Source organism: Podarcis liolepis (assembly GCF_965112155.1).
Source record: "Podarcis liolepis genome assembly, chromosome: Z".
In the NCBI taxonomy this organism is placed as follows: Eukaryota; Metazoa; Chordata; class Lepidosauria; order Squamata; family Lacertidae; genus Podarcis; species Podarcis liolepis.
Window position 1 is genome coordinate 39,067,144 of NC_139570.1, and position 12,436 is coordinate 39,079,579.

Consider the following 12,436-nt stretch of genomic DNA (forward strand, 5'->3'; position numbering starts at 1 on the left):
TGTAATATTGCTATTGTGGCTAATAGCCTTATCCTCTGTGAATTTGTCTCATTCCATTTTAAAGCTGTTCAAGTTTATTTCTATTCTACTTTTCCTTTCCTTTTGGAAAGGAGATGTACTTGGGTCCCCATATTGTTCCAGGAGCTGGTTGATAGATAAACCCATTTCTCCCCCATCTCAGGTTGACATCACGACGCAACCAAATGAAAATGCACACACATCCTGCTTCTTCCAGGCTCTTAAGCCCCCCCCCCCCAAGTAGATCCATCAAACCTCCCCCCCCCCAGCGCTTCATTTAATCATAATAATGAAAGGTGTGAGCCACTATTAATTTGAAGGCATTCGCATTAGCCCTGCACTCAGCTACCAGGAAGCCATGGCCATTTTCCAAATGAATGTGCCGAGGCCATAAATTGGAAAGCAGAGATCTGACCGACAGCAGCTCTTCATGTCTGTACATCCCCCTCCTTCTGAGAGGCACTTTACACACACACTTTCTCTCTGTACGGCAAAAGAGCCTCCTTAATTAAGTGAAAGTGGCAGCAAAAGAGCAGGCCTAAGTGTGGAAAGAGGCAGCTTAAAAACGTATTTGATTCATTATAAATAATAATAACTGGAAGGTGGGAGAAGGGTGGTGTCAGAACAGAAGCAGGGGAGAACAGCTTGCAAAAAATAAAACAGGAACACTGGAAGCTTCCTTGCAGAAGGTCAGGCTGTTTTGTCCACCTAGGCCAGCATTCTTAGCAGCAGTAAAAAAAGAACGAAGAATTCTAGGGCACCTTTGGGAGGAGCAAATGCAGCATGGCAGGGGCTCCCAGCCTGGCACCTATAAAAGCTTTCATTATTGCCCCTTGGAAAGGTCCCCCCGCTTTCTTTTGAAAAAGGAAGTCAATCTCTAGCCCTCTTAGAAAGAAAGTTATGGAACAAAATGTGCAGGTACCTTCTAAGCGGTTTCTGTGAAATGAGAGTAAGTGTGATGTGGTCTATTTTTCCTGATATTGAGGAATACTGCCTCTTGCTGTTAGACAGCAACACCATCACTGTATGTGCACCTCCACTTGGGACCAGGAGAATCCACTCTCTGAAACCCTGGAATGATGCTGCTAGTCAGTGCAGACATTATGGAGCTAAATGGAGTCAGGGTTTGATTGGGTATAAGGTATATTCCTTTGTTTCTGCCCCTCCCCCAAACAAATCAGCAATAGAAGCACAGAATCATAGAATTGTAGAGTTGGAAGGAACCTCGGAATCTAGTCCAACCCCCTATTGTGCAGAAATCTCAGCTAAAGCATCCATGACAGATGGCCACCCAACCTCTGCTTAAGCACCTCCAGTGGAAGAGAATCTAACTTATCCTGAATAATAATAATAATAATAATAATAATAATAATAATAATAATAATTTATTTCTACCCCGCCCATCTGGCTGGGTTTCCCCAGCCATTCTGGGCAGCTTCCAATAGAAGGTTAAAAATGAGGAAGTCTGTTCTACTGTCAAACAGCTCTTACCATCAGGAAGTTATTCCTATTGTTTAGTCAGAATCTACTTTCTTGTTCCTTGAAGCCATTGGTTTGGGTCCTACCCTCCAGATGGCTAAGGGACCACAAAAGATGAAAGTGACCCATGTCTCTCTGGATCTCCAAGAGGCTCTGCTGAAGGGAGCTGGAGTCCAGAAACATCTGGAGGGTCATAAGTTCCCCACCTCTTATATAGAGAAGTGATGATGACTCCTCATATGCAGTCTGAGTATACCTTTAAGGGTTGATGGAGGGGATGAGGTGAGTGTAAGTAATCTTCATGAATTCCTGCTGGACTTTAGAGAAGCAGAATTATGGAGTTGATCTTTAATGTCCTTCTTTTTACACATTCTATCCAAAGTCAACCTGTGGCCACCTGGAATACAAGAACACAGCTGAGTCATAGTGAGTCAGACCACTATCCATCTAGTTAAGTAATGCCAACACTGACTGGCAGCAAATCTCTAGGATTTCCGTCATGGTGTCTCTCTCAGCCCTACTTGGAGATGCTGTTTGGGACTGAGCCTGGGACTTGCATGCAAAGCAGATGCTCTACTGCTCTTAAGATCCAGCTCCTAGGGACCGAGGTCCCTTTGGTTCAACCAATAAACTATTTGAAGGGGCTGCCTCCCCAAAGTTGATGGGCATTGCCATTCAAATTATGTTTGTGTGCTGTGTCATGTGATCAATTATGTGGGCGGGGCTTGCCTGCCCCCCCCCCAATATTGTATCCAAGTTGGCACCCCTCCTACCATTGAATTATTGTCTTTCATCTAAAAACAAAGTAAGACTCAATTTCCCATGGTTCTGAACAGGATATGTTGAGGATTGGACCTGAGACCTTCTACATGCAAAGCAGATGTTCTACTGCTGAATGCCTTCATCTAAAAATAACAAGGCTCTAGTCCTCATGATTCTGATTAGGGGATGCTGGGAATTGAATTGGGATCTTCTTCACGCAAAGCAGATGCTCTGCCACTGAGTTATGGCCCTTACCCAACACCCCATCACCTTTAGCAACTAACCAGTGATGGTTAAGTTCTCCCCACCATGCCAGTAGCAGCATGGCAGTGGGCACACCCTCGCTCAGTTGCAGCTGCTGGTCCGTTTATAAATCACTGCATCACTCTGCCTGCATTTTAGCATTTAACGTGCCTTCGTCTGTGATCCTTAAAAGCTGAAATTAATGACAACCTTGCCGCCGCTCATTAATAATTGCTTCATTACTGTATACGACTGCAGCCTCTTGACAATAACGGAGTTTGCTCGGGTATTTCTAATTATCTGGCATTTCAGCTTCCTAATGGAGCTCCCCCCCCCCCCAATTCCTCTCTGTGGAAGCAGCACAGGTTTGGGCCGAACGACACGGCACAGAAAGGACCCCAAACATCCTGTAGGCCTGGCATTTATTAATCATTCCAGGACAGAGGGGGGGAAAACAGGCCATGGACTGCAGGGGACCAGTGAACCTCCAGCTGTGTAGTCTTCTACACATCAACTTAGAAGTAGGGAAGGGAGATGAATTCAACTCACATTTGAAGGGGCACCCACCTCATTCACATTCTCCAAAGCAATGTTGCCGAACTGAAACACAGAGATCCTTTTGCGCTTCTCTGAATTTTGCAATGTAGTTCTGCAGCCAAGTAATGTGAACAAAAATACATATACTAGAGTGAAGCCTATGCACTGAGATGCACTGAAATTTGTGGAGGGGATGTAGCTCAGAAGTAGAGCACCTGCTTTGCATGCAGAAGGTCCCAAGTTCAGTCCCTGGCATCACCAGGGCCTGGAGAGCTGCTGCCAGTCAGAATAGACAATACTGAGCTAGCTGCACCAATGGTCTGGTTTGGGTATAGGTCAGTATACAAATAATAATAATAATAATAATAATAATAATAATAATAATAATAATGATGATGATGTAGTGTCCAATGTTCACTAAAAGCCTGATGAATTTTCATGAGGACTTTTTTTAAAAATGCCACAAACCAATGTGGAAATGTGGAGAGCTGTACAGGTAGCAACTGTTTAAGGCATGACTATTTGTTGCACAACTGTACACACACGTATCACACTGACCCTGGAACTGGCTGGAAAAGTGTAGGGCAGGCCTACACATTCTCCACCAAGGCATGGGGGGGGGGACAGACAGGAATGCAACCCCTGTGCAAAACAGCTGTTGCCTGTATTTATGATTGGGAAAAGCACCTGAACCATCTTCAAAGGCAGCCCCATGTTTAACGCAAGGCAATAATCCAGCCAGGTGGTAACCGGAGCACTGGATCACCATGCCCAGGTGAATTCAAGACTTTTTTGTGGGAAATTGTATTTAATTTGGGCCCACCAACTCCTAAAAAATCCACAGCTTTTTACACTATGCAGCCAAGCACTACACTGGCCCTCTGTTCAGAACACCAGCATGAATGATACACTGACTGTGAGCTGAAAAGCTTGTGTGACTCCAGGCCTCATTTTCCTGGGACTCCCCATCCCCAACCCCCGGGAGGAGTTTTCAGACATTACAATGCTGACACCTCAATGGACAAACGTCTGCAAAGGGCATTTGCTGAGAATCTGCTGAGCATTGCAATCAAATTTGCCGAATCTCTCTAGGAAGTGGGAAAGACTGAGAGGTGGGGAGAAAGGAAGAAAAAAAGGCAAAAACTGCCTGCAAAAGGATGGTTGGTTTCTCATCCCGTTTGGGGTGACCAGCTCAGCTTTTGTGACGCAGAGCACCCCTCACCTACTCCAGAGGCTTGGCAGGTGCTTTTGCAAGGTAGCAGGGAAGTCTTTTGCTGCGCTACGTTGAAATTCCAGCTGCCCTCCTGTCTCGGGGTGGGGTGTGTAGAGAGAGATGAGGTGTGTGTGTGTGTGTGTGTGTGTGTGTGTGTGTAGCTAGAATTACAACCTACTCAGGTAATTAGCAAAATTCGGAGCAGACAGATTTCCGCTTGCACCGCTGGAACTTGTCACAGGGGACCTGCTAATTAAGCTGGCTTTGGAACTGGTTGCAACCGCTGCCACAGCAGAACAGAAAAGCCATATGCAGCTCCTTGGGGGTGGAGGCCTTGCTACCTTGTCTTGTCTGAAAGGTGCCATTCTGGTGGTCACAGACCCCAAGTGAACTGCTACCTCTTGTTACCAGAACAGCAGCCATGGGCAGCCCCCCCCCCCAAATACTCACAACAGAAAGGTGCTTTCTGTGTCCAGAAGTCCACCTGTGTTTATTGTTCCCTGTCAATCACCCCCTGGGGAAAGGTGTCCATGGCACTGTATTCTTTTTCCTATGTTCACCGTGTGTACAAGGGCCGCTGCCCAGACCTGCATTAAAACAGATCCTCAGATTAGAAAATGAGAGCTAATTCCCCCTTAGGGATGGGGGGAGGCATCTGATTCAGCTGGCGTTTAAAGACAGACCTACCTAATTCACACATTCTGAAACAATTTGCAAACTGAAGCACAGTTCTCCAGCCAAGTAATGTGTACGGAAATGGGGGACTTCCGGGTTGGCGCCATCGGTAATGGCGGAGTTCCTCTGACCGGAGGAACCCGCTCCGTGAGAACTGGGTCTTCCCGCCGCGGCGAAGGTGGGGACCCTTTAAAAATCCCAGGTGGAGGTAGCCTGGGAACGTGGGATTCGGCGGGCACCAAGAGCACCTCCCCTACTGTCAGGGAATCCCATTTTGGGGCTCTGGAGTGAAGTGGGGTGAGCGGCGCAGTGCTGCGAACTGACTGCTACTTTCACGGAGTGAAGCCGCACAGCCGTTGCCGGAGAGCGCTGACTTTTTCCTGTGGACAATTGGATCTAAAAGTAATTACCCGTGAGTAAAGCGAAGAATTGGAGTTTTTAAAAGTTGAATTTGGCTACGAACGGGGGAAGGTTCAAAACAGGAAGTCCGCCTTCCTTCTTTGTAGATATTCAGAAGCAAAACAGGCGGAAGCTAAAGCCTTGAAAGGACTGTTTTAAACGCATAAATTTCTAACATTAAGAGCAGTAATTCCCCCCCTTGGAAGCAGGAGAAGAGGGGGGGGAGCTTTGGACAATATTTGCCTGCAAAAAGAGAGGGACAGAGGCTAAATTTCCATCACTCAGAACCTGGGATCGGGCTGTTATTAAGATTGCTGAACTTTGGAGCACTGCATAGTCTGTGAACAGATCACTCACTGACAGCTAGTGAGACAAGAGTGATATATTGTTTCCATTACTTTTTCTGACTCAAAAGGGACTAAAGGAGTAAAAGAAACTGAGTAACAGTAACTGAGACTTGATACTAGTTACATTGGTGCAACTGTGTTTTTTAAGAAAAGTGACATTCTGGATTAATACACTATAGCTAGTAGCTACTTCCCTCTAGAGGAGGGCTTGGAAATTGTTACAAGGACTGGAATTTTCCAATTCTAAAGATAAGACTTTGGGACTGTGGGAGTGACCTTGAAGGGTGTAAGGGTGATGGCAGATGGAAAAGAAAAAACAGACCCGCTAATTCAAGACAAAACAACAAGGTCTGGGAAATCTTGGCAGCAGAGAAGAGCCTCTACATCTGGCCCCCCTGCTCCATCTGTGGCTGTATTAACACAATCTAAACCAAAAGGAATGAGTTCAGAAGATGTTTTGGCACTTGCTTTGAGTAGGATAAATGAATCATTAGAACAAATGAATAAAAAATTAGATCAAAATACACAAAGCATAAATCAAAATACACAAAGTATAAACAGTTTGGGACAAAAAGTTAATTCAAACACAGAAGCTATTGAGAAATTAATTCAGGAGTCTAACTCAACTCAACAGTTTGCAGAGGAGGTCAAGGAGAAGGTTGTAGCTGTGGAAGCGAAGGTAACTCAGCTGGAAACAGAGAGAGTTACAGAACTAGAGAAGCAACTGGAGGACCATAAGTTGGCGCTTTCTATGATTGAACTCAAGGAAAAACAGATAAATTTGAGAATCAGAGCTGTACCTGAACTGGAAAAGGGCTCTCTGTCAGAGTTTCTCACGCAGGAATTTGCAGATTGTTGGAACGTAGATTTGGGAAAAGAGGAGTTCAAAATCGTGAGGGCCTTTAGACTTGGAAGAGGAGAGAAGAAGGAGAAGAACAGAATAAGAGACTGTTTGATTACCCTCTGATCTAAAGAAGAGAGAGATAAAATCTTGGGCTGGCACTACGAGAAGACTTTGGTGATACACCAGTCAAGAGTGGAAATATTTAAAGATATCCCAAAATATCTCTTGGATCTCAGGTCTGACTTTGGAGACTTGGTTGGTCTACTGAGAAGGAACAGAAGGAACAGAATTATTTTTAGGTGGGAATTCCCTCAAGGCCTATCCTTCAGCTTCAAAGGAAGGAAAATAAAAATAAAATCAGTAGATGATAAAATAAAATTTCTGTCTAATTACGAAGAAGATTTGCAGAAGGGAATTGGACAGAAGATCACCAGATAGAGGATTAGAATTAAGAGCATTGGAGAAAAGGTCACCAACGTTGGATATATCGACATTATCTTTTGAATTGGAACCCCAGCGAAAGTCCCAACAACACCACCAACAGAAGAGGAGCAAGCATTGGGTGCAGTTGGGGAGACACCAAAGTAATCAAACAATGGCGTTGCAGGTCCTGGGTTGGAATGTTAATGGACTGAACTCCCCTGAAAGGAGGCGGAGAGTATTTCATTTATTGAAAAAAGAACATTTGGACTTGATTTGTCTACAAGAAACACATATGATTAGGCTACACAGGAAAAATAAAAAATTCCTTCCAGTAGCACCTTAAAGACCAACTAAGTTAGTTCTTGGTATGAGCTTTCGTGTGCATGCACACTTCTTCAAAGCTCATACCAAGAACTAACTTAGTTGGTCTTTAAGGTGCTACTGGAAGGAATTTTTTATTGGTATCTGAAGAAGTGTGCATGCACACGAAAGCTCATACCAAGAACTAACTTAGTTGGTCTTTAAGGTGCTACTGGAAGGAATTTTTTATTTTGAGGTATCTGAAGAAGTGTGCATGCACACGAAAGCTCATACCAAGAACTAACTTAGTTGGTCTTTAAGGTGCTACTGGAAGGAATTTTTTATTTTGACTATGGCAGACCAACACGGCTACCTATCTGCTACACAGGAAGTTATTGATTAATAAAAGATTATTTTTATAAGATATTTATTAAGATTTTTTTAAGATATTAAAATACAAAATGAAAAAGAAAAAAAATACAAAATAAAAATGATTAAAAAACCACTCCATTTTTCTATTACTTATTTTCCTTAGCTTGTTTCCCGGACCTCCTCATACCTCCCTTTTTTGTATTCCCGTTCAATTTGTTGGCTCAGCAAATCCTTACCCTCTTTGTTTATCCTAATCTTTGGTCTTAAAATAGTAACATTAGATTTTTCCCTATTAACAACCCATTTTTCATATTCCCTTAAAACATTACAGCTGGAAACCACTTAATTTCTATCCAGCATCATATAAATATAAATTTTGGTGATAGGCTCTCCTTTGCGTAAATGACCACTCCTCTTTTTTTGACTTTATCCGATAAAATAAATTCTTGGCCTAATCTTTTATTAATCCAGCAGCAAGAATACTCATTGCAAAGTATTGGAAGACACAAGATTTACCCACCAGGGAAGAATGGCAGATGAAGTTGATGGACTATATGGAACTGGCGGAAATGACTGGCAGAATCCAAGACCAGGGAGAAGAGTCGGTGGAAGAAGATTGGAAAAAGTTTAAAGACTATTTACAGAAATACTGCAAAATTAATGAATGCTAGAAGAATGTTGGAATGAAGTTATATGGCTTTAGTAGAAATGTTATAAGGAATTAAGTATAAATAGATTAATAGAATATTAAAGGAAAAAATAAGGTTAGAATGTGTTAAGATAATTATAGGATAGAAAACAGAGGAAGATGGAAAGGAATTGCTGAAACAACTAATAGAAGTGGAATACAAAAAGGGAGGTGTGAGGGGGTCGTGGAAATAAGTGAATGAAAGATAAGATACTGAAATTGTTTGATGTGTTTTAAACTGTTTTTGTTTGGCTATGTTAGTTTAATGTGTCAGTGTTATGTAGTGTTTTTGTATTGTATTGTATTGTATTTTTTTTTTTTGTAGTGTTGTGTCTAAATTGTTGGAAAAGTAATAAATATTATTTTCCAAAAGAGAGAGAGAGAGAGAGAGTTTGAGTCCAATAACATCTTGAGGGCACCATGTTGGCGATTCCTGCTTTAAGTGGCTGCTCATTTCTTTTTCTGTGGTCCTCAGCTTCCCCCTTCTGTGTCCACCCTCTTGGGCAAAGCAATGGCGTCTAATAGCTGACAATGTCCATTGTGGCTCAGGCCATGTGGAAGAAGTATCCGCAAGGCAAGCCAGGCTTGAACCCTTCAGTTTGCCCCAGGGACAAACCCTCTTTTGTAGGAGGTGTTAGGTGTGGTGCACCAGGAAAGGCTTTGCTCCCCACAACAAAAAGTCCTGAAATGATTCACAAGAAGCATAAAATACAGGAAGAAAAATACACAAATGCATTAAAAACACAGCCAGAATATAATATCCAATTGTTTGTGCTGCCCCAAAAGTCTGATGCTCTAATGATGACAATGTTGGAGCCAGCCGGGCTTCACTGAGGAGAGGAGAGGTGCTGTAGAATAGACCTCTCATTGCCAGACTAAGGACCACCCTCAGAGGTGAGCAGGGGGCTGGACTAGATGACCCTTGGGGTCCCTTCCAACTCTACAGTTCTATGATTTTATAAAACTATGTATGGAAGAACCAGATTGAAATACCCCTGAACAAATGGGGAAAAATACCTGGGATATAGCAGTGTCTGAGCCTCTCACCAGACACAGGAGAGCAATTAAAGGCATAGCGAACAGAGACACCTTCCAAGGAACAGGGACCCCTTTCTTTAACTACGTTAATGACCAAAATCAAGTCCTTATTATACCTGCTCCATTTTCTCAGTGGAGAGGTTGCGTTAAGTAATAGGTTTGAACACTGAATGTGTGAACTTATGTCTGAAGTCAATGGGCAGAACAAACACTATTAGATATACTGGTGGATGTTCAATGGTTATTGTTACTGTATTTGCTTAAAAAGCAATAAAAAATTGTTTTAAAAACCCACTATGTATGGCATAGAGAAAACAGATAGAGAGACCTTTCTTCCCACCCTCTGCCATGATACTGTTGGGGAAATCTTCTTCTTATTTGGCGATCACTTGCAGCCGAGTAAGATTGTCTTCCATAAACACGGTTTTAACAATGAGTACGTAAGTGACTGTAGAGACCAGTTTTGGATCCACAAGTCATTCCACAGTGGGGACATTGATTTCTGGGTGGGAGTTGATCATGGTGTGGATTTGCCAAGCGTGCCTTCCTCTTAGCAGGTTTCTCCCTTGCGTCCTGAGTTTCAGTGTTTTCAAAGCCCATGACACCTTTAGTAAAGGCTGTTCCCCAGCTGGAGTGCTCACAGGCCAGTGTTTCCCAGTTGTCAAGTGTTTATACTACATTTTTTAAGATTTAGCTTGAGACAGTCTTTAAACCTCTTTTGTTGACCACCAGCATTATGCTTTCCATTTTTAAGTTCAAAATAGAGTAGTTGCTTTGGGGTTCCAGCTGCCTGGAACAGCCAACTGAAGACAGACACCAGTTGTCGCCAAAACAGGACATTTATTTAGGCATTGCAAGACTGGTGCGACACAGCCTAAACCAGCAAGTAGTTGGGGGGCAGCACACTAAATATGAAAAAGAGCATAAGCATTCCTATGCAAAGGGAAGCAAAGGGCAGTTGTGTCCATATTTGGCAATATTTCCTTCAACTAGCTTCCATTGGGGTAAGGCATACCAGCTTCTTATATTTCCCTCCTCCCTTTGTCCTTAACAGTTATAGCAGCTGGTCCTGCTCACATGTCCTTCTGTCCTTATCTCAAGGTTCTCTTGCAAACACAACCTTCACATTTCAACCTTCACGTCCTCAGCCCTTCTCATACACATTTCAATTTTATTTAATTCGTTAATTCCTTTATAATTTTATTCTTCTTCCACAGTGTCAACAAAACTATCTATGGATTCAGGACAAGTAAAAGGAAAGGTTTGTTCATATCTGCATGAACTACTATATATTTTGGAAAGCTTCGTTCACTATGCATTCGGACGCCTCTTAAGATATCGTAACCCAATTCAGCATGACGGTTCCTGAGATCTAAGAGTAATATTTCATCTATGTTTGGCTACAGTCAGAAGGCTTTTTGAATCAAGATGGCAGACTGAACCTTTGAAAGCTGTAGTGATTTTAACCACTGACTAAAAAACAGCACTCAGTTTTTTTTCTTGCTTAGAATTCCCAACCAATGCCAGATATGAGGCTCCTACTTCACTTATACTTCTGCTGCCCCAATATGTGGTCACATGTTTAAATAGCTTAAAAGGGGAATTAGATTAATCTAGGGTTGCCATAGGTCCTGATTTTCCCAGACATTTCCGTGATTTCTGCCCAGACACTGCGGCTGACTGCAGTATTCTGGATATGTTCATCTGGTTTGCTGAGCTGATGGGTTATGAAACATGATAGCTCAAGAGAACCTCCATGTGCAAAGGCAACCTACCTCAGAGTTCTATAGGCTGAGGACAAACAATTGAAGAAAGGCTGCTGTGCTCATGTCCTGCTTGTCAGCTTCCCAGAAGTATCTGGTTGGCCACCATGGACAACAGAATGTTAGACTGAGTCTCTCTTGGATCTGATCAAGTGCAGCTCTTTTTAAGACCTTATGAAAAAGGAGTTAGTCACACCCATGGAGTGAACTTACCAACAGCTGTTAGCCATGACAGTTAATGGAGTTTCTAGGTTCAGGTCAGGGCCCAGGATATCTCAGAATGCCAGTTGCTGAGGAATAACAGTAGGAAAGAGCTACTGCCTTCTCAGCCTTACCTGTGGGTTTTCTATAGTCATTTGGAGAAGGGGGTGCTGGACTTGATGGGGCTTTTGTCCTGATCCTAAAGGACTCTAACTTTGGTTAGACATATATCTATTCTGGCAAAAAGGCAAGAGACTAGTGCAATTCAATATTGGCAGCTAAATAAAGCAACAATGGGCAAGCCAGGGGTGGAATAATCCTTAATTCCTTGCCAAGCTGCTTGGAGAAATGCTGGCAGTAGCCAGAGGTGGAATCAGCCACACCTTCCCCAGATGTGATCACTCATGCTGGTTGTTCCTAAACACCTTTCTGGAGGAGACATTAACTTTGTTGGGGTGATGCTCTCAGGCCCCTCTCCCCTCGGCACACCTGAGAGGCCCTCCTCATTTGCTGTTAAAAAAAATCTATTGTGACTTGTCAGAAAAAGTGAATAAACGAGGGCATTATTTTTTCATTCTGGAGCTGAGCGTCTGTTTGCCTAATCAAGAGAGAGAGCCAGGAGAGTCAACCACGGTTGACGCACACATTTTATTTAACTTTTCCTCTGTCAAAAGGAGTTTAAATGTGTAATGAACAGGCCACGGCGATTTGAAATATAATCCCATTACTCTGATGAGATTACCAAGGCTGGGAGAGTTCACAAATCATGCTTAGGGCTTTTTATAGCCAACATCACCCTGTTGAGATTTTTACATTTAAAGCAAGAGGTGTGCAGCAAGAATAAAACGTGACAAGGAGACCTGCTTTAACCATTCACTCGCCCGATTTGCAGGCAACTGACTCTCTGCCCATCTCCAAAGGAGGAGCCAGTCTGGGAAGAGCAGTCTCTGTGCTAATTCTAAAGGGTGGCCTATATATGCATCAGACTGAGGTGGTAGAGCTCTGAGGTAGCTGAAGGGATTATACCACTTTGTCCTTCCAGCTAGGGCTTTACTTGATTTTTTTCTAGACACTGCTCACATCTTCAGATCTGTCTGTGGTTATATGGTCTAGGAAGTTGGAAAAGAAAGCAAT